Source organism: Mesoplodon mirus (genome assembly GCF_964341445.2).
Source record: "Mesoplodon mirus genome assembly, chromosome: 2".
Lineage (NCBI taxonomy): Eukaryota > Metazoa > Chordata > Mammalia > Artiodactyla > Ziphiidae > Mesoplodon > Mesoplodon mirus.
The window spans coordinates 37,663,169-37,684,981 of NC_138977.1; the positions used below are offsets into that span (position 1 = coordinate 37,663,169).

At 36.6% G+C, this 21,813-nt stretch overlaps 1 protein-coding gene across 6 annotated transcripts in view; it reads left to right on the forward strand.

Moving 5' to 3' along the window:
• WDFY3 (WD repeat and FYVE domain containing 3) overlaps positions 1-21,813 on the forward strand; it is a 279,594-nt gene that overhangs the window by 29,823 nt on the left and 227,958 nt on the right. For 2 of the 6 annotated variants that reach the window (XM_082632434.1, XM_082632436.1), the window contains exon 2: positions 3,892-3,985. The exons of 1 other annotated variant lie outside the window; for it this stretch is intronic. The gene's annotated coding sequence lies outside the window, so the exon portion shown is untranslated. Of the gene's footprint in view, positions 1-3,891; positions 3,986-10,416; positions 10,531-21,813 lie in introns of those variants that run through there. 3 more of the 6 variants (XM_082632432.1, XM_082632433.1, XM_082632430.1) reach the window with 2 other exon arrangements.

The window sequence follows — 21,813 nt, forward strand, 5'->3', positions numbered from 1 at the left end:
TGATGTGGTTTCAGAAAGTTTAAGCACAGTAGAAGGGTACAGATTCAGGTAAGTGGGTGAGTGTGGTTCTGGAAGTTCTCTTCTGATTCCGTACATAGGAATCAACGCCAGCATTGTAGAGTGATCTCAGATTTTGTGTGGCTTTCGATTTTTTTTTTCTTCTGTGTGATGCTGTTCATCAGGTGATCTGCCAAGAGTCCTGAGAAGCCATAGGAGGGCTATAGCCCTGATTGTTAACTTTTGTTTTTCAGATATTTAGCTTTTTGTTACTCTCTCCAGTTTACTTAACACTTGGGAAGAGATTCCTAAAACTCTTTTGGGGATATCTGGAAAAAATTTTTTTTCTCATTGATCTTCAAAGAGTATGATTCAAAGAATCATACTTAGAATTTACCAGCACAATTTTCATGTTAGGTATAAGAAAACCAACTTAAAGACATAGTTAGGCCAAGGAGGTACAGCTAATTGTCTAGCCAAGCCTGGAATGCAGGTCTCTGTTGTTCTAGTTTATATAATTTAGTTTTGAAATTCAGTTTTTATACCTATGTACATATACATTCATACTCAACGTTTTGACAATAAAGCTAACTTATTCTAAATTGGAGCCAACCAAAGCATGAAATAAAAACACTTAAAATGTCAGGGTCAAAATGTAACTCTATCTAAAATGTGATTTAAATTTTGATTTGTATAAAATGGATGCCTGAAATTATATTATATTGCATATTGTAATTAGAATGCACTGAAATCATATCAAAGCACTTAACCCTTGGCTAAATTTATATTAAAAAATTACAAAACAGGATCAGTAATACACCATTTTAAATTTCTGGTACTTTAAGACATCTGTAGATTGTAATAAAATACAAAAATGGGTTGAGAAAAGCATTGGTATTCTAGCTCGCTGTTTCCAGTTCTGTCTGGCTTCCTCCTATTTCTGCTTCTTTATCTCAATACTTGGCTGTACCTGGTAATTCAAAATGGATAAAACCAAATAATCAGCATCCAAAATACATATATAATTTCTATGAAATAATAAGTAAAGGGCAAAAAACTAAGGAGGAAGTGGCCAATAGAAATAAAGAGGCATTTCATAAAAGAGGAAACATGAGTTAGCCAGTAAACCTGAAGAAATGCTCAGTATCATTAATCAACAGAAAACTGCAAATTAAGACTACAGTTAGATGGTTTTACACCCCCAAATTAAGAAGTTGGCATTACTAAATGTTGGAGAGCATGTAGATCAATATGAACTACCTGGTGCTGATGAGATTATACATTGGTAAACACACTTTGGGAAAAAGAAAAATTGGCGACCTCACAAAAAAAATTGAAAACACATATATTCCTCAACTCCTAGGCAAGTACTTAAGAGAAACTTTGGCACATGTGGAACAGATGTGTATGAGAACTTTCATAACAGTAATGTTCATAATAGCAAAACAAAACAAAACCTGGGGAGAAAATAAGGTGCTATTGTAAAGAGAATGAATAATTCAGTCATGGTGTATTTACACAATGTAGAATTTTTCTGCCCTGAAATGAATGAACTGCAACTATATGCAACATTTAATTGCATATGTATCATAAATACATCTTGAAAACATAATATTGAATGAAAAACAGTGAAAGTGTTGTTGAAGGATATGTACATATGTGATATGCTTTCTAAAAATCAGAGGAATGATGAACACAAAACATAGGAGAGCAATTACAGAGGACTGACGAGATGAGAGAGGTGGGGTATAGGACAGGGAAGAGCAAATCAGTAAAACATTACCAGCAACTTATATTTAGGTTCTCGTGTTGGGTGACAACCAACATGTTTTACGTAAGTTGGTAGTTTTAATATATTAAAAAAACAGTGCAGGTATATTCTGATGTTACGATTTAGGAGACATGTCATCACTTCTGCCTACTTTCTCACTGCCAGTTGAATCCCAAACATCACTCAGAATTTCACTAGAGGGATCTTGTTTTAAAATCTTATATCTCATTAAGCATGTGTCTGCCATCTGACAAACCACTCAGTAACAACTTGGGTGAATAACTGAATGAATGATTTGGGAAAATAATTCAGAATTTTTCTTAGAAACCACCTAAGAGGTAGATTTCTTTTTTTAATAAATTTATTTATTTATCGTTTTGGCTGCATTTGGTCTTCGTTGCTGCGCATGGACTTTCTCTAGTTGTGGCGAGCTAGGGCTACTGTTCGTTGCAGCGCGCAGACTTTTCATTGCGGTGGCTTCTCTTGTTGCAGAGCACGGGCTCTAGGCGTGCAGGCTTCAGTAGTTGGGGCACGTGGACTCAGTAGTTGTGGCTTGTGGGCTCTAGCATGCAGGCTCAGTAGCTGTGGCGCACAGCCTTAGTTGCTCTGTGGCATGTGGGATCTTCCTGGACCGGGGCTCGAACCTGTGACCCTGCATTGGCAGGTGGATTCTTAACCACTGTGCCACCAGGGAAGTCCCAGAGGTAGATTTTTTAAAATACTTTTTCATAAGTAGTGAGATAGACAGCAAAACTAGGTTATTGCAAAACTAGGTTTTTGAATGAGAACTAGCTGTATATTTGAGGGCAATATTATTGATGTTTGAACTATTGTACTAATATGATCACAGAGATTAACAAACATGACAAAAGCAAATAGTTGATCAGATTGACAAACATGACAAAAACAAATATTGATGTTTGAACTATTGTACTATCTTGATTACAGAGATTAACAAACATATGACAAAACAAATAGTTGATCAGAAAAACAGAATGTCGTTAAAAGATGAGTCTATTCTTAGGCATAACTTTTTAGACTTAGAAAGCTCATGGGGATTAATCCAAGCTCCTCATTTAAAAAAAATATATATTTTTTATTTATTTATTTTTGGCTGCATTGGGTCTTCGTTGCTGCGCACAGTCTTTCTCTAGTTGCAGCGAGTGGGGGCTACTCTTGGTTGCAGTGCGTGGGCTTCTCATTAAGGTGGTTTCTCTTGCTGCGGAGCACAGGCTCTAGATGCATGGGCTTCAGTAGTTGTGGCTTGGGGGCTCTAGAGCGCAGGCTCAGTAGCTCCATGGCATGTGGGATCTTCCTGGACCAGAGATCGAACTCATGTTCCCTGCATTGGCAGGCGGATTCTTAACCATTGTGCCACCAGGGAAGTCCCCAAGCTCCTCATTTTTGAATAAAGGAGCTTTGGAACCAAAGAAGTAATTGATTAAGGGCATAGAACTTGTTGAGAGCAGAGTTATAAGAAAGACCAGAACCTATATCTCATCATTCATGTGCTGATGTTTTCATTTTGGAATATTGAATGGTAAATAAAAGAAACAGTTAAATATCCTATATGAGACAGGCTAAATAACTCGAGGTTGGATTATAAACATTGAGTGAGGAAGCACTGTTTTTTATTTTAACTTAGAACATATCAATTCAGCTCTATACCACATTTATCTTCAACTATTCCTAGAGAAGTAACATGATTTTTTTTCTTTTTTGCTCATGTTTGGTTCTCCAAAAAGAGACATTGTGATCTATGATGTACAGATGAATACTGGACGAAAGTTGGAAGAATTAGGTTCTGAACCTGGCTCTGCCACTAAATAACTGTGTTGTTGTTGATTCTTTGCATAACTTTTCCTGGTCTCGGCTTCCTCACCAGTAAAATAAAAAAGCTGAACCAGATGGTCTGTAGAGATCAGTTTTGAATGAGTCTATATTCTCCTTTGAAGTTTGAATAGCAGACTTTATCTGTCTTAAATAAAGTGTTGTCCTTTGTTCCAGTATGAAGCCACTGGCAAGAAATAAGGAGGTAAAGAGAGAATTAGTACGAAATGAATAACTCATAAAAAACATTCTGAAAATAAACTGGGCTTTCTTTTTTTTTTCTTTCATCACAGGTATAATACTTCTCCACGTCTGCTTCAGGAAGAAAGTGCCTGCCACTCCTATTGTTTCTACGCAGGTTCATGCCAGCCCAGAACATAGAATCAGGTCAGTTTTAGGATTGTTTTGTCTGTTGAACAAGAAGCCAGGAACAGAATCATGATAATCTTTGCTGCATCGTTGCATTGTAACTGAACTGTGACTCAGAAGGGCTGGGTTTTAATCCTTCTTTACCACTGATGGCTGGGTTAACTAGACAAACCTCCTTTCCTGGATGGCTTTTAGTTTTTTGCACCAAAAAAAAAAAAAAAGATATATTGGAATATATTTCAGTTTCAGTTCTGGCTTTAAAGCATCATACTTTTATTGTAGATACCTACATAGAATAAAATCATGTTATTAAAGTTTTTCCTTTTTTTCTGGAAAAATCTAGTTGTCAGCACAGGCTTTGGAACTCTTTATCGTATTACAGTAACTTTGAGTGACTAGTTCGAATAATGAACTATGTTGTGAGGCACTTGAGAGTACTATGGCTACTTAGTTGCCTGAGTTTTAGTATTTTACTTTGCTCTATTGTTACTGAAAAGTTTATTTATTTTTAAACAACAGAAATTTATTTTCTCAACAATTCTAGAGGCTGGAAGTCCAAGATCAGGGTGTCAGCGTGGTAGGATTCTGGTGCAAGCTCTCTTCTGACCTGTAGATGGTCACTGTCTAGCTTTGTCCTCACAAGGCAAAGAAAAGGAGAAAGAGAGGGAGATCTCCCTTTACCTCTTCTTATCATATCAGTTTAGGGCCCCACCCCATGACCTCATTTAACCTTAATAGCCTACTAAAGACCCTATCTCCAGATACAGTCATGTTGAGGGTTAAGGCTTCAGCATATGAATTTTGGGGGGACACATTTCAGTCCATAGTAGCCACCTAGTAGTAAGATTGCTGGGTTGTATGAAATCTGCACTTTCAACTTTTCTAGATATTTCCAAATTGATCTCTAAAGTGGTTGTAATAATTTATACACCCACTAGCAAGTATATAGATGATGGGATTTTTTTAACTAGAAGAACTAAAATATCCCAAATGGGAGATAGAGGGTATAGTCTTTTCAAATTGCAGCTTCTTTTTTCTATTCCACCAATGTCTGGAAAGTCTTCCAAATAGCTGTTTAAACCTTGGCTTCTGTCAATCCGTTCTTTTGTTCGTAGCCATGGTACTACATGGAGCGCTCTGTTCTCCTCTTTTTTTTTTTTTTTGAATTACTAGTCATTCGATACTGTTCTTGAGCTGTAGAGAGGGTATCTTTTTGACCATGTTAGTTCTCTATTGATTGCATGTGACTCAGTTCAAACTAGCTTAAGCAGAAAGGGCAAGTTATCAGACTTTTGGGAACACCAAAGGATCCAGGGCAGAAATGCAGCTGGGCTGTGCAAGGAGAACCCAGGAATCAAATGTAGTCAGGTCTCTCTCAGGCTCTCAGCAGTGTGCCTCTCCTGTGCATGTCTCACTCTCTTTGGCTTTCTCCATGTTTCCATTCTTTGTCATGGGAAGCGTGGTCGCCACCACTGCCCATGATTTATATATTGTAATTCAGACTCCCAGAGAAAGGCTTACTCTTAAGTACCTAGTCCCATATATTCCAGAAAAAGACTCTGATTCCCTGGACAAGTTTGCAGTGGCTGTCTTGCCATCTTTGTTTCAAGGCCTGTTCTCTGAAAAGGATCTGACTTATTCCTAGTAAAATGCAGATGACCAATATTATAGTATTATTCCTTCCAGGTGTATTTATTAAGCTAAAGGTGTTTTTCTAAATGTTAAGCTAAAGCTATTTTTCCAAACTGTGTGGAAGTGAAATCTTGTGTTCTAGTATATAAAAATGATTAACCTAGATGCAAGAAAAGTATTAGGAATTGAAAGGTAGTGTTTTAGGGTTCAGGGAGTAGAAGAAAATGAGTAACTGTGTAGGTAGAGGAGGAGGGCAGATAGATAGTCAAGTATATACTTCTAAGGTAGCAGTGTTACAAAGATTGAATACAGCAAGTAAAAGGAAAGCCTTTCTATTTGCCTTTTTCGAGAAAAGATTTGAAGGTAGGAGAAAGGACCGTTAGGCTTAGTCCCACCTCGACTACTAACTGTGATTTTGGATAAATCACTTATTCTCTGTGTACCTCGGTTTACTAAATCCTGGCTCCTTATCAGCTGTGTCCTTAACTCCTGGACATAAGTTTCTTCATCTTAAAAATGGAATTGATAATAGTGGTGCCTCAGAAGGTTCTTGTGAGGAATTAATATATGTTAAGTGTTCAAAACAGTTCCTGTCACATCAGCAGCAGCGTCAAGTTTTGAAATGAGTCAATTACATTATATGATTGCAGGAGTCCCAGCTAACTTAAAAAAAAAAATCTGTGGTCTAAGATTTTCTGATATGACTTTATGTCTTTTTTCAGAATAAAGACTTAGAAGCTTTGGCCATCTACTTGAGTCCTGCATTGAGGCTAATTTTGGTATTGCCAAAAAAAGTCATTTTGAATTCAGTGTATGTATTAGATCTTTTTGCTACATGTATTAATTTGTTAAGGTTGTCACAACAAATTACCACAAACTGAGTGGCTTAAACAGCAGAAATTTATTGTCTTACAGTCTGGAGGCTAGAAGTCTGAAATCAAAGTGTCAGCAGAATTGGTTGCTTCTGACATCTATGAGGGAAGCATGTGTTCCAGGCCTCTTTCCTTGACCTATAGATGGCCACCTTTTCTCCATAGCTCTTCGCATTGTCTTCCCTTTATGTGTGTCTGTCTCTTTGTTCAAATTTCTCCTTTTTATAAGAATACCAGTCCTATTGGATTGGGGCCCACCCTAATGAGCTCAGTTTAACTTGATTACCCCTGTAAAGGTCATGTCTCCAAATAAGGTCACATTCTGAGGTGCTGGGGGTTAGGACTTCAACATATGAATTTTGAGCAGGACACAGTTCAAGCCATAGCACTACATAACAGATTACCCCAAAAGTTAATGACTTAAAACAACAAACATTATCTCACAGTTCTTGTGGTCAAGAATCTGGGTGCCGTTTGTTGGGTCCTCTGGCTCAGGGTCTCTTGCAGAGCTACATTTGACACGTCCACCAGGGCTGGTCTCATCTGAAAATCCTAGAGGAGGATCTGCCTGCAGTTCACTCACATGCTTGTTGGCAGTACTTAGTTCCTCACTGGGTGTTGGGCCGAAGGCCCCAGTTCCTCATGTTGGCTGTTTGCCAGCAGCCTACTAGTCCTTGCCGTGTGAGCCTTTGGTTTTTGTAGTGTAGTCTTGGAAGTGGCAACCCATCACTTTTTCCCTGTTCCATTCACTAGGAGTGAGTCATTAGGTCCAGTCCACACTTAAGGAGAGGTCCAGTCCACACTTACACAGGGATGTGTATCCCAGGAGGGGAGGTTATTGGAAGCCATGTTGAAGCTCCCTACATAGACTATAAGAATGAAGAAAGAAGAAAATATGCTAAGTGGAAAAATACATACATTATTTAATATTCAGGAAGCTTTAGTCTTAAACTCTAAGCAGAAGTTTATCACTTTTGTGCCATATAGCTTTGTAATCAGAAAGTACCCCCTCACCCTTAAAAAAAGGAAAAATGTAACTCTTATCATTTCCTTTTTCTTTTTTTTTAAAGCAAAGAGGAGTTAATTTTGTTCCATTTCATCAGATTTGTTATTTTTTTAATCCTATGTAGAATTCTTCAAGTGGTACCTGACTTTTCACTTTGCTGAGTGAAACCTGGTATTTCTCATAAAATATCCAAAGGCCTACCCTCATTTCCCTAAAATATTTAAGAGCAAGAGGTCGTAGGTTATTAAGAGTACTTTAATTTTATCAGCTTTTCTGTGGTCACTTTCTACAACTAAGTTATAAAGTGTGAGAAATTATCAATACCAAATTGGCTAAGGGAAATGCCCAATTACAGTTACTTTTACAGAATATAGTGGCACAGTCATGTATACTTCATTTACCAGCTAGCAGTTCTCAATATTTATATTGATGGAAAGGTAATTGGAAAGTATTATTATGGATTCATTTTTGTAATCTTTGTTTTGGAAGGCAGTATAGTTGTGTTTCTGGAAGCAAGATTTGACCTAGTTGGCATTATCTGTATAAGTTAATGTAAGGGGTGTGTGTGTGTGTGTGTGTGTGTGTGTGTGTTTAGCACATGGAATAAAAGTGTTTTAGTAAATTTAGTCTAAGAAAATCTCAAATTCATTGAGAAAAGATTGTCTTAACTCCATTAGGGTAGATTGAGCATGTACTTCTAAAGCATCTGATTACATTACTGAATTTTATAAGGAGTTTTAAAATTATAATTATTTGTGAATTACTATAAATATAGATCATACATTTTAGTTTACTTATTATTAGAAATGATAAGACTTATTTTTAAATCTCAGTAGGTTTGGAAGTCAAAGTCCTCTCATACTGTACAGAAATTAAATGAGTATGAATTCAATAGAATTTCTATGTGATATCCCTTTTTACTTGTTAGGGGGATATAGTTTAATAGAAACCATACAAAATTTTTGATTTAAAATTTCCTTTTGACACACATAGAGTGGACTGGGGAATTCATTCCTGTAGTTGAACAAATGGTAGTGTTTTTTCGTACAAAAAAAGCTCTGTTGCATTGATATGACAAAGAGGAAGTTTTAAACTTAAGCTCTTAGTATTTTGCATTACAAGGATATTGAGCTAAGAGTTTTGTTTATAATTTACTCCCTTGTTTGAAAACTTCTGGGAATAGATTTATGACTAGATTTTGGGCTTTAGACTCTATATTAGAGAAAAATAGTATAGCATTTTTTGTGGTTTAGAAAACTATTACCCACAAATGAAAGTCTGTAGAATGTATTCTTTCTAGAAACATATATTAAGAGAGTTTAAAAAGTTCAAAGAAGGGAACTCAGTGCAGTATAAGAAGTGCAGATGTACTTAATGTGAAGCTTAAATTACAAGATTTAAAAGGTTTTTATAATCAGAAAAAATAAGTTGAAAAGTAAAGTAGCACTACAAATTGGAGAACTGAGATTTAAAAATTTAATGCAGTTTTTCTTTATTTTAAGAAATAATACTTAAAGTTTGGGACTTAAAAATATAAATCATTTTAATCATACTTTAACCCATGTTGTGAAACTTTTTTTCTTTTTTTTTTCCCTTAGACTTTTGGTTTATTGTCTAGAGCTTACCGTTTCTATGACTATATCATTGAGTTGATTTTGATCCTGAATATCGCTTATTTGGCTCTTGTTTTGAGGTCAAATTATGCATCAGTCTTTATTGACAATATGTTAGAAAATTGTATAAAATATTAGAAGTAGATATAAGAGGGGATAACTGCAGTGTGTAATATGTATTAAGGTTCAGTTTTCAAACTTAGTCATACTTCCTGGTTTAAATCTTGGTGTCATTGCTTACAACTGTTTGCCCTAGTATAAATTTCTTAATTTCTTATGTCCTCATCTGTTAGATGGGTTTATTGATAGTATTTAATGGAAGTTCATAAGGGTTAAATGAGATAATGCTTGTAAAGTGCTTAATATTGTGTCTGGCACATAGTAAGTAAAAGCTAAATTCATGTTAGCTGCCATTTCTTGTTACAAGCATCGGCCTTAAGTCATTTTTACTTATGTTTTTGAAGGATAGAATATAAGCAAAATGATGTCCTGTTAATGATAATATATAACCCTTAGTATTCAGTTGATTGATTACATATTTTATTAGCATATAGACTTTATTTTTGAAAAGTAGAATAGAGTTTACATAAAAGGTTATGAGTTTAGAGCCATCACTAAAATTATTGACTTAAAAGGGAGGAGAAAAAGGGAATGGAGGAGGTAAGTGTGCTGTTTTTGCTGTAGATCTGAGGAGAGATGTTGTAGTCACTAACAACATTTTTTAAAAAAAATTGGAAACACTAGGATGTCAGCTTTTCATTTTCATTTTCTTTTTAAACTTTAACTGTTAGCCACTCTGTTCCGGTTTTTGTTTTGTTTTGACCTGGGGAAAAGGAGTGGGAGAAGGCGTGCCTGTTTTTTCCTAGTCTTACAAAGGATATATCCTTTTGGTCTTGTGTTCCGCGTGGTAGGAATGTCCCTTGTGCCTCAGTTTTATGAAGACCTCTACTAAAAGGCATCTTTAAGTATATTAATCTGGTTGTGAGATGACTGTGGCTGCTTCGTAGCATCCTAAGAAAGCCAAACTCCTCCGTTTAGAAAAAGGATCTATGCCTAAGTTGGGGGAAATAGGGAATTTAGGAGGACGTTCCTGGCTCAGGTACATTTGCTCCTAATTTGGTCAGACATCAGCTCTGTCTTTGCCTGAGGACATTTTTGTTGTGTGTGTGCTTTATATAAATGAAAACAAAGAAGACCGCTGCTCTCCTAAGAGCTTGTAAATGGAAAGTGTTATACAACATACATGATATAGAAGGAAAGGGAATGGGGGAGGGGGATCCTGAAATATAAGCTCTCAAGCTGTTTTATTATCTTCTTTGTGTGTAGTCGGCGAGGAGCTTTAAAAAGCCTAACCTGGAATCATATTTTGAAAGTAAAGATTCAGTATTTCTTGACTGAATGAAGGATTGTCGTGAATATGTCTATATGCTGAAGTAGAAGGTGAGTTAAAGAATTATTTGATTTCAAAATGTATAGGGAAGGAAATACAGATCCTTTTAATTTAAGTTGATTTAATTTTTTGCTTTTTAATTTTTTACATAGTCATTTTGGGTCTTTAAGTACAGATTAGGATATTTTGATTCTTTTCTCTTCCAGATAGCTGAAATTATTTGTAATAGTCTGTTCTCTCTTCCTTCCACCTTCCTTCCCTGCCCTTCCTTGTTTCCTTCCACATAGTTTTTGACCTTTCAGTTGGTTCTTTTATATTTGGTCTTAACCACATGTTTTGTAGGAAGCAAATCATGTGGCATGTGTTCATGACGCAAGAATTGTTTTTCTCCTTATGGTATCCCTAGCTCTTTCTTAACTGTATCATTGCCTAGTCCAAAAAACCCCATAGGAGTGAATTTTTGTACTTACCTCTGAACCAATCAGAATTCATACTTTATGAGAGCAGTTACTATTTGTTTTATTTTTTAAATCTTTTATAATTAAAAAAAATCTTTTAAAGATTTTTACCTTCCTCTAACATCAGTAGATTATCCTGTGCTTTGCTGTATCTAAGTGGGCGTTCTGGAAAAAGGGCTTCCTTTTTCAGCCAGAGTTTGTTGAAGGAAAGCTTTTATAAAACTTTATCAGAAGGCAAGCTATATCCCTCATGAAAGAATAACTCTTAGTTTATTGTTGCAGAAGCCCTACTAAAGAGATTGTAGGGTTTTTTTAAATGTGGGTTTATCTTTATCTGCCCTGTTTTTTGAATCATAGATTTTTAAGTTTTTAATTTCCTAAGCCTGCTAAAGAATGGCCTTGTTCAAGAAATTCAGTTTTATGTGTCACAGATATATGAAATATACCTCCTTCCATGAATAATAATAATAAAAATAAATACTATTAATAACAATGAACATTTATTGTTTCTTAGGGTTTTTGCATGTATTATATCATTTATTCTTCATAACAATCCTATGAAATTGGCTCTATTATAGTAATTTTATATGTTAGAAACAGGCAGAAGTAACTTGCCCAAGGTTACAGGATTAGGAAATGGCAAAACCAGGATTCAAACGTAGGAGTCTGGCTCCAGGGTTCAGGCATTCACCTGCTCATCTATCCTGCCTCTCTTATACATGAAGAAAGACATCACTTACTTCTTTTCCCTAAAAGAATGTGAAGCATTCTTATTATATTTGAATTTATATTTGAAGACAATAGCCTGTGAATGTTCATTGTATCAAACATGGGCCTCTCATATTTTATTCTGTTGCTGAGAAAAGTAATAAAAAATGTTTAGAGCAGAATGATTTGTTCTGTCTTCTCAGGTGACCTTGTATAAAGTTAATATACTATATCGGGGAAGAATCTATTGATTTGTAAGTAATTGAATCCTAGGCTTTGCTATGTCCTAACCATATTTTTGATATTTAGTATGCTAATTTTACTTGTTTATTTCCTTTGTAAGTTTTGTACCTACATAGATGTCCATATTTACCTTTTTTTCCAAAAAAAATTAATATTTTGAGAACAATTATCCATTACCAGATACTATAGAACTCAAGTACAGGAAGTACAGCCAGGCTTCCAGGGAACTGAATATTTTTAGGTATTTATTCTCTACTTCTTTTTCTGGAGTTGCCTGTACTCTTGTTTTTGTTTCTCTTTGCCAAGTGGTTTGCTCTGCTTTCTTAATCAGCACACAGTGGTCAGTTGTGGGTGTTAGGTTCAGCTAGCTCTCAGCCCCCATAGCTAATTATCTTGGTTCTCATATTCTAAATTCTAACTTGCTAAGGGAGAGAATCCATTTGTCTCACATTATGAAGGATGTCCAACATTGTTCAGTCAGCGGTTATTGGAAGGACTCAGTTATGTGTTCATAATAGTGTTGCTTTTTCAGTGAGTGGGGAAAGGACAGATTCTCTAAGGGCTTGTGTGTAGGAAGAAAATAAATATCTTTAGTATAGTAACTGAAGCAAACCATTATCCATGAAAAAATTTTTGAGATTTTAAGTTTTGATACATTTCAAGGTTATTGATTTGAGTTACCTCTTTGCTTTTTCTTACCTTTGTAAGTGTAGGGATTTTGTGGCAAACTTATTTTCCACAGCTCACAGTTTATTAGTCTGGAATGGGGAATTTTAAGTCTAATAGTGGAAAATGGTCTGCTAATTAAATGAATTAATTTTTCAGTCATATATTATAACTTAAATTTTTTAAGCACCTATGCTTCTTCAAAATTAAACAGCGTTCTCTTTGACTTGTATTCCAGCAAAAAGAAAAAAAAAAAGTGGTGGCCTTAGCCATTCTTTTTACATTTTCTTTCGGTTTATTATACTCCTTTCTGCATGGTTTGCCTAAGAGCTGGGCCTCTGAGAGTGGTTGGGCCTTTTAAGAATAAGAAAGTATCTATCACAGAATTAACAGAAAGGAGAAGAACATATATGAGATTGTGTAAGGTATATGCAAACAATTCACAGATTTTATAAAAAAAATATAGTTTGATTCCTTACCATTTGTTTACCTTGGTATGTTACTTTCTAATGGAGACTGTAAACCCCATGGTTTAAGGACAGATTTGCGCAGTACAACCATAAATTTTCATCTTTGGTAACAAGGGAAAATTACATGGTTTTATGTTTAAAGTACTAATATAAAATACATTTGTTTTTAGAGGAAGAAGAAAGCATTATAATTTTGTGTATCCCTCTAACTCACAACCTGGCTAGAGTAGTAACCCATTCTAATATTTAGCACTTAGCCCTTTGTAGAACAGTGGGAAGTTTCTTATTTCTGCTCTAACAAAAATATTAGAAATCTAAAAACAAGGGGAGACTGCCTAATGGTTTTATTCCCCTCCTTTTAAACCGCAAAAAAAAAAATAAAAATCTAGATTACTTTCCCCTATCCTTTTTCTCTTTCTCTCTTTTTTTTTTTTTTAATGATAGTGACCTTTTTTTAAAAATTTTTTTTAATTTATTTTTTTATTTTGCGGTACGTGGGCCTCTCACTGTTGTGGCCTCTCCTGTTGCGGAGCACAGGCTCCGGACGCGCAGGCTCCGTGGCCATGGCTCACGGGCCCAGCCGCTCCGCGGCATGTGGGATCTTCCCGGACTGGGGCACGAACCCGTGTCCCCTGTATCGGCAGGAGGACTCTCAACCACTGCGCCACTAGGGAAGCCCAATAGTGACCTTTTGAAGAGAGTCCAGAACAAATTTCTTACAGAAAGCCACATTCTGCATTTGTTTCTTCCTTGTAATGTTGGAAAATATTCCTGTCACAGGAGCAGGAAGCTACATTAGATATATGAGAAAAATCTCTGGGGAAATTAAATAGTGACTGGAAGTAGTTATTATTGGGTTGAGGTTAATAAATGAGAATAATTAGGAAAGGTTTCTTTCAAGTTAATGGAGCAGAAGTTGGGATAAGAAAGATGTTAAAGGATATGGTACTGAGGTGAGGGATAGTATCAGGTACTTGGTAAAAAGAGGAGAGGGTTGGGGAATCACAGTCCTCAGCACCTAGAGGGTTAGGTGTTCAATTCTGTGTTGAGTGGTTGAACAAACGAAGAAGTCTTTGAATTTTCTGCCCAGGTGAGCCCAGGTCAGCTTAACTGCTGTTGGAAAGGCAAAGAAGTTTGTGTGACCTTTTGTATGTTATGAGGTTTTGTATGAAAGTACAGGTGTCATATTAATGGGTACTGCTTCTTGGAAATTTTCAGGGGAAAATTTGGAGGCATGATTTTGTACATTGGCTATAACTCTATGTTTTAGAATGATTGTATAGGTACTAAAGTGGGAAGTGCCAGGTACTATAGTGAAAAGAATTTCAGCATTAGAAATCTTAGGTTGAGATCTTGTTTACCACGTACTAGCTAAGCAGTCTTGTTTGAGTACCTCAGCCTCTGTTTCCTCCTTTGTGATGATGAAGCGGCATAGTGTAAGGGAAAGAATGGGCTTTGGCGTTAGGCAGACCTGTTTCTCAAGCAGCCTAGTTCTTCTGGTTACTACCATGTGACCTTGGGCTACTTCTCTTGTTCATAATATTCTCTCTGGTAGAAATGGTATTGATAATATCAATTTCATATGATTATTGTTAGAATTAAAGAGATAAAGCGTGTAAAATGCTGAATGTGGAGCCTGATATATGGTAGATACTTGACACATGTTGCTATTCTTCCCACAGGATTATTGCCAGAATCCTGTTAAATGGTCAAATAAATGTGAAATCTCTGTGCAGAGTTAAGTCCTATACAGGAAACTTAGCCAGTGCCTAGGAAATAGGATATGAATATGGCATTTAGTTATTTTCATTTATTTTCACGTTGAAGAAATCTCTGCAATGATGGTTTCCTAAGAAATATTCTGTAAATGCTATAAAATAACATTAATGGAATCTGCCTTTTAAGAAAATAGAATAAGTGTAAAAATTTTGTAATTATTTATGCTTTTGTGTATTGTAAAATAATTCATTGATCTCTCAGGTCTGTGAGCTAAAATCAGTGGGGCTAGGTATTTATAGCCTGAACACTTTTGATGTACCTTGCAAGAATTTGTTTTATTTTCAAAATTTTTTATAAAAGAACAAAAATAAGCTGATTAAAGTTTTGCAGTTTGATGGTAAGAAAAATAGTATCTCACTCATAGAGTTAAGGACTATTCATCTGTTATCCAATTGGAATTTTTATTTTTGATAGGTTGATACATGGTGTATGGAACCAACTGCTAAGAGTATCTATCGTTAGCATTTCAGTTTCGTAAGGACTTCATTAAGAATCTGATGATCTTTTCACCAAATGACTAAGGTGATTTTCTCTTCCCCCATTATTTATAAAATCTAAAGAGGTACACAAACTGCCTTTGTAAGCTCAAAGATCTCTGAGCATGTTTCCCAGTGGAATAGAAGATAGGTCAAACACTTTCACGTTTAACTATCATTTAATTCTTTTTTTTTTTTTTTTTTTTTTTTTTTTTTGCGGTACGCGGGCCTCTCACTGCTGCGGCCTCTCCCGTAGCGGAGCATAGGCTCCGGACGCGCAGGCTCATCGGCCATGGCTCACGGGCCCAGCCGCTCTGCGGCATGTGGGATCTTCCCGAATCGGGGCACAGGACCTGTGTCCCCCACATCGGCAGGCGGACTGTCAACCACTGCGCCACCAGGGGAGCCCCAACTATCATTTAATTCTTTAAGCAATATGTATGGAGAGTAAATTAAACAACTTTGTGGCATATAAAAGTTTTTGCTGTACTATTGGCCAGTATATTTACATGCTTAGACCTATAGAAATCCAAGCAAAAGAGCCCATCTGTCAACTGAGTTGACCTTTGGTATTACCTCTCTGTCTCTGTCTCTCTCCGCCCCCCACACACTATCCCACCCCCTCCACACGCACGCACGCAAGTGCACGCACAGTTAAGATTTTTATTAAAAAAATTTTTTTTTATTATTATTTTTGACCACACCACACGGCCTGTGGGATCTTAGTTCCCCAACCAGGGATCGAACCCACGCCCTCTGCATCGGAAGCACGGATTCTTAACCACTGGATCTCCAGGGAAGTCCCAAGATTTTTAAATTAAAGTTTAAAGGACAAATGTTACTTGTTATTGAAAGACTAAATGTGGTGATGAAAACAAAATTTGTGTGGGGAGAGCAGACCATGCCAAGACTTATTTAATCTTCAGTACTTCTATTTAGTTTGTTTTCTTCCTTCTTGACTTTGTTTTCACTGCCTAAAAGAACAGTTTCATAAAAATGTTTCAGTTCTAGGAAAAGAGGGTGATAATTTCTATAAACTGGAAAAGAGCTATAAGAAGTAAGATTTTTGCCCTGAGGAACTAAATCGTTTAATGAACTCTTTAATATATATTTGCCATCTGTTTTTTATATTCTTAGTGCAAAATATAAAGAAATTTTATATTTATAAAATAAAATGTTTTATTTATCTTTATTGTGAGGCTTAAAGTGCCACATGAAAGTTATTTGAATCTATTACTGATATCTAAAATCTACAATATGGGTATAAAAGTGGGATCCTAGAATTGAGATATAAATATATATTTCATAGCTTTTGTATATAATATATACATATATATTATATATGTATATAGTTTTATATAGTATATGGGTCTCTATTGATGCCTTGAACTGAGAAATGAAAAAGAGTCTACAAAGTGAAAGCAGTAGAAACATGACTCCATATTTGCTTATACTTTTCAGTGCTTATAGAATATACTTTGATTATGAATAATACTGCTCTCAAGTAACTTCTGATAAAATGTCAACTGTTCATAAAGAACATAGAATTTCATAAAGGAATTGTTCCATTAGGAACAATTAAGAGGGCTAGTTAATTCTCAAAAGGTTGACATCTTACCATGAGACAGATCTATGTTTTATCCTGAAATCCTAGAGAATAGATTTTTTTTTCTTTTCCCTTTCTTTCTGTTACCTTCTCTATTTTTCCCTCCTCACTTTTCAATACTCGACCCTTCCTCCCTTCTATTCCCTACCTTTTCTTTCCATTTTTTCCTTTTAATGACCTCTTTTTCCAGAGGTCCCATCTCATGTTATTTGTGTAAAATGGGCACTGAATATATTGCTCAATAGCAATTGCTTTAGGATTGGGTCCAAGATGGCTCTTGCAGTTGTTTCATGACTAAATTTACAATTATGTTAGACTAGCTCTTAAGGCTCTGGGCAATCATTTTTGCTTATTTGGATCTCAAGCTCCAAAGCAGTGTATTTTGTCAATATTGGGATTTTTAAGTTGACCCAGTGCATTCTTCCTACCGATGTTCAGTACCAGTTGAGAAATACAGAGACTGACATGATCAGGTTTCATGTGGGGAAGGGCACTCTGTAGCGGTGGTTAGAAAGATTTAGAGCCAAGGCCGGAGAAAGGGTGATCATTAGTAGATTGTAACGGTAAATCAGAGGAGAAATGCTAAATGATTAGGACCTGAACCAGTTTGGTATGACTGGAGAAAACAGGACAGATGTAAAAGATAGTCCCTTAGGAAATGTCCCTTTGGGTGTGGGAGTTGAAAGAAAGGAAGGAAATGAATTGAAACCCTTGGGTAATCTAGGTTAACTGCCAAGTTTCTAGCTGGATGACTGGTTGACAGTGGTCCTGTTCCGCTATGTAGAAATTATAGAAGAAAAAATAAAATTTAGTGGACTTCCCTGGTGGCGCAGTGGTTGAGAATCTGCCTGCCAATGCAGGGGACACAGGTTCGATCCCTGGTCCGGGAAGATCCCACGTAACGCGGAGCAACTAAGCCCGTGCGCCACAACTACTGAGCCTGCGCTCTAGAGCCCACGTTTCACAACTACTGAAACCCGTGTGCCTAGACAACTACTGAAACCCGTGCGCCTAGAACTCGTGCTCTGCAACTGCAACAAGAGAAGCCACCACAATGAGAAGCCCGTGCACCGCAACAAGAGAAGCCCCCCCGCTCGTGGCAACTAGAGAAAGACGGCGCCCAGCAACAAAGACCCAACTCAGCCAAAAATAAATAAACAAATAAATAAAATTTAATTAAAAAAAACAGAATTTAGGGAGAAAAATAATGTGTTAGATTTTGAACATAATGATCTTAGGGGGAAATAATTTCAAACTTGCAGAAAAGTTACAAAAATAATATAAAGAACATCCATGTACCCTCACTCCAGATTCACCTATTGTTAACCATTTGTCCTCAAATGCTTTATTATTCATTTTGTAAATGAATGTTTATGTGTATATATTTATAAATACATATATGCGGGTTTTTTTTTTTTTTTTTTTTTTTTGCTGTACGCGGGCCTCTCACTGTTGTGGCCTCTCCCGTTGCGGAGCACAGGCTCCGGACGCACAGGCTCAGCGGCCATGGCTCACGGGCCCAGCCGCTCCGCGGCATGTGGGATCCTCCCAGACCGGGGCACGAACCCGTATCCCCTGCATCGGCAGGCGGACTCTCAACCACTGCGCCACCAGGGAGGCCCTATGTGTATTCTTTTAATTGGACTATTTGAGAGTTACATTGACTATGTCATTGCCCTTTTAGTCCTAAATACCTTAGTGTGAATTTCCCAAGAATAAGGATAATCTCTTGCGTAAAAGTCTAAAAAATCAGTAGATTTAACATTGTTGCATTACTTTAATCTACCATTTTCCGATTTTGTCAATTGATCAAATAAGTGTCCTTTATAGCACATTTCTTCCTCTTCAATACAGAATTTAGTCTATGATCTTTTTTTGCATTTAAATGTCATGTCTTTAGTATCTTTTAATCTAGAATTATTCTTCAGCCTTTCTTTGTCATTTATTATATTGGCATTTTAAAAGTATGCAGTCATTCCCTTCCCTCCCTTTCTTTTTTAACAGTATATTCCTTATCTTTGGTTTATCTGATGTTTTCTCTTGATCAGATTCAGGTTATGCCTTCCTAGATGGAATATTGCATAAAGGTTGTGTCTTTCTTAGCACATCTTATCTGGAGGTACACAATGTCCATCTGCTGTTTATTTGTGATATAAAATTCGACCACCTGTTTCATTGACTGATTTCTCCACTGTGTTACTTTACTCCCTTACAACTAATAAGCAATCCGCGAGGAGATACTTTAAGACAATTAAAATATCCCACTCTTCATCAAAATTTCATCTGCTATATGTAGGATCCATTGATGATAGCTTGCTTGAACCATGGTTCTAAAATGATGGTTTTTTTCTAACTCCGGACCTCCTACTTTTACCAGTCATTACTCAGCATCCTACTGTAATAAGAGCCCTTTTATTTATCTATATATATTATTAGTTATTAAACTCATGGATTCCTATTTTTTCCCTGATGATGAATAATTCATTACTGTCCTTAAATATTTTGGCCTTCAAATTGTCTCAGATCTCACCAGTGGGACCCTCTTTTTTTCATGCTGCCTCCTTTCGTTTTTCATGCCCCCATCACTCTTTTTTAATCACTTCATTATTTTCATCATTTATAAGACAACTCATCGTTTATCTTCTCTGCCCAGCCTAGAGTCAGTCATCTTTCCTAGAAGCCCTGGCCCCTTTGAGTGGGGAATGGGGAATGACAGTAGGAACCAAGATCTGGACACACAGTATGTATGTTGCTACTTGATGTCTTTACTTCTGAGCCCTGTGAGGGGACAGAGCTAGAAAATATGTCTTTATACGTACACAGGTACGTATGTATATACACATTTGCATGCATATGCTCATGGATGTGTGTTTGAACCTGGATGTATATTTTAGAATATGAGTTCATACTGATTTCTCCAATTCTCCCTTGTTCTGTAGTGAGAACATGGGCTAACAGTACCAACATTCTTACGCATTTGCTCTAAATGAGTATCACCTAAAATAGATTCAGAATTGTTTCATCTATACCACTACAAAAACAAAACAAAAGCAGCACTCCATTTTTGTAGGTAAAAAAATTCATTGGTTTCTTGTTTATCCTTCTGATTTTTCTTTTGGTAATGATGAGCAGATATGTATGTTTTTTCTTTTTTTTAAAATAAATTTATTTTACTTATTTATTTTTGGCTGCAGTGGGTCTTTGTTGCTGCATGCGGACTTTCTCTAGTTGCGGCAAGCGGGGGCTGCTCTTCGTTGTGGTGCGCGGGTTTCTCACTGCGGTGGCTTCTCTTGTTGCGGAGCACGGGCTCTAGGCATGCAGGCTCAGTAGTTGTGGCACACGGGCTTTGTTGCTCCTCAGCATGTGGAATCTTCCCGGACCAGGGCTCGAACCCGTGTCCCCTGCATTGGCAGGCAGATTCTTAACCACTGTGCCACCAGGGAAGCCCTATGTTTTCTTACTGCACTTTTTTCTAACACAAAAGGTAGCATACTGTCTATATAAGTACTTGGGCACGTAGTGATTTTTCACTGAAAAATATACCCTGGAAATCACTGCATATCAATTCATAGAGATTGCCATCATTCTTCTGTGTTTGGCTATCCAGGTAATATTTTTCAGTTTTAGAGTGCTGCAGTGAATAACCTTGTGCATATGTCTTTTTCTGTTGTTGGAGGTGTATCTTCAGGATTAATATAGGAGCGGGTTTATTGGGTCAAAGGGTAAATGGATATGTATATAGTTTTACTAGATGTCACCAAATTCCCTTTCACTGGTGTTGTACTGTTTTGCATTCCCACCAGCAATGTTATGAGACTGCCTATTTTTCCACAGCCTTACCAAGAGAGTATACTGTCAAGCCTTTGAGTTTTGCCAATCTGAAGGGCAAAGAAATAGTATCTCAGTATAGTTTTAATGTGTATTTTTCCTGTGAGTTGAGTTTATATCTTTCAGATCTGTAAGAGCCATATATAGATATATGGGGATATATATATATTTTTCTTTTTCCGTACGTGGGCCTCTCACTGTTGTGGCCTCTCCTGTTGCGGAGCGCAGACTCCAGACGTGCAGGCTCAGTGGCCATGGCTCACGGGCCCAGCCGCTCCGCGGCATGTGGGATCTTCCCAGACCGGGGCACGAACCCGTGTCCCCTGCGTCAGCAGGCGGACTCTCAACCACTGCGCCACCAGGGAAGCCCTATGGGGATATTTATACATGTCTTTTTCCATTTTTCGCTAGGATTTTTGGTCTTTTTTTCCTTCAGTTATTAAGGCCTTTGTATATTAGGGATATTAGTTCTTTACCTGTAATGTATATTTGGAAATATATCTCCCAGTGTTTTCATTTGTCTTTCGACTTTGCTTATGGTGTTTTTTTGCCATTCAGAGATTTTAAAAAAATTTCATATAGTCAAATTTATCATTGATTTCTTCTATTGCTCTGGCATTTTTGAGTTTTAATTAGAAAACATAATGAATTTGGTGTATTTCACAGTGAAGGAATGAGGTAGTAATCTATACCAGAGAAACAGAGATAATTCTCTGTGCCCTGTTTCTCAGTGACCCACAATTTTACATTTTAAAGCCCAAACCATAATAATCTGGTATTTCATACATAGAATATGCCAATATACTTATTTTACTTTTAACTTTTTATTACAGAAAATTTTAAACATCCATAAAATTAACACTTATATATACCTATCATATAGCTTCAGTATAGCTTTTAAAGCTACTGGGCCAAATGATCTAGATTTATAGGTTTTTAGTTATTGTGAATTATCTTTGCAAAGAGGAAAGTTTGGACTAGCTTAGTAGGCTTTGGCCAACTGGCCTGCCAAGCTCTCTGGCCTCTTTTCAATGATCTTGACACGAGACCTGACCTCTTTCAGGCTTCTGTAACTCCACCATCTCCACAAATCTGAAGT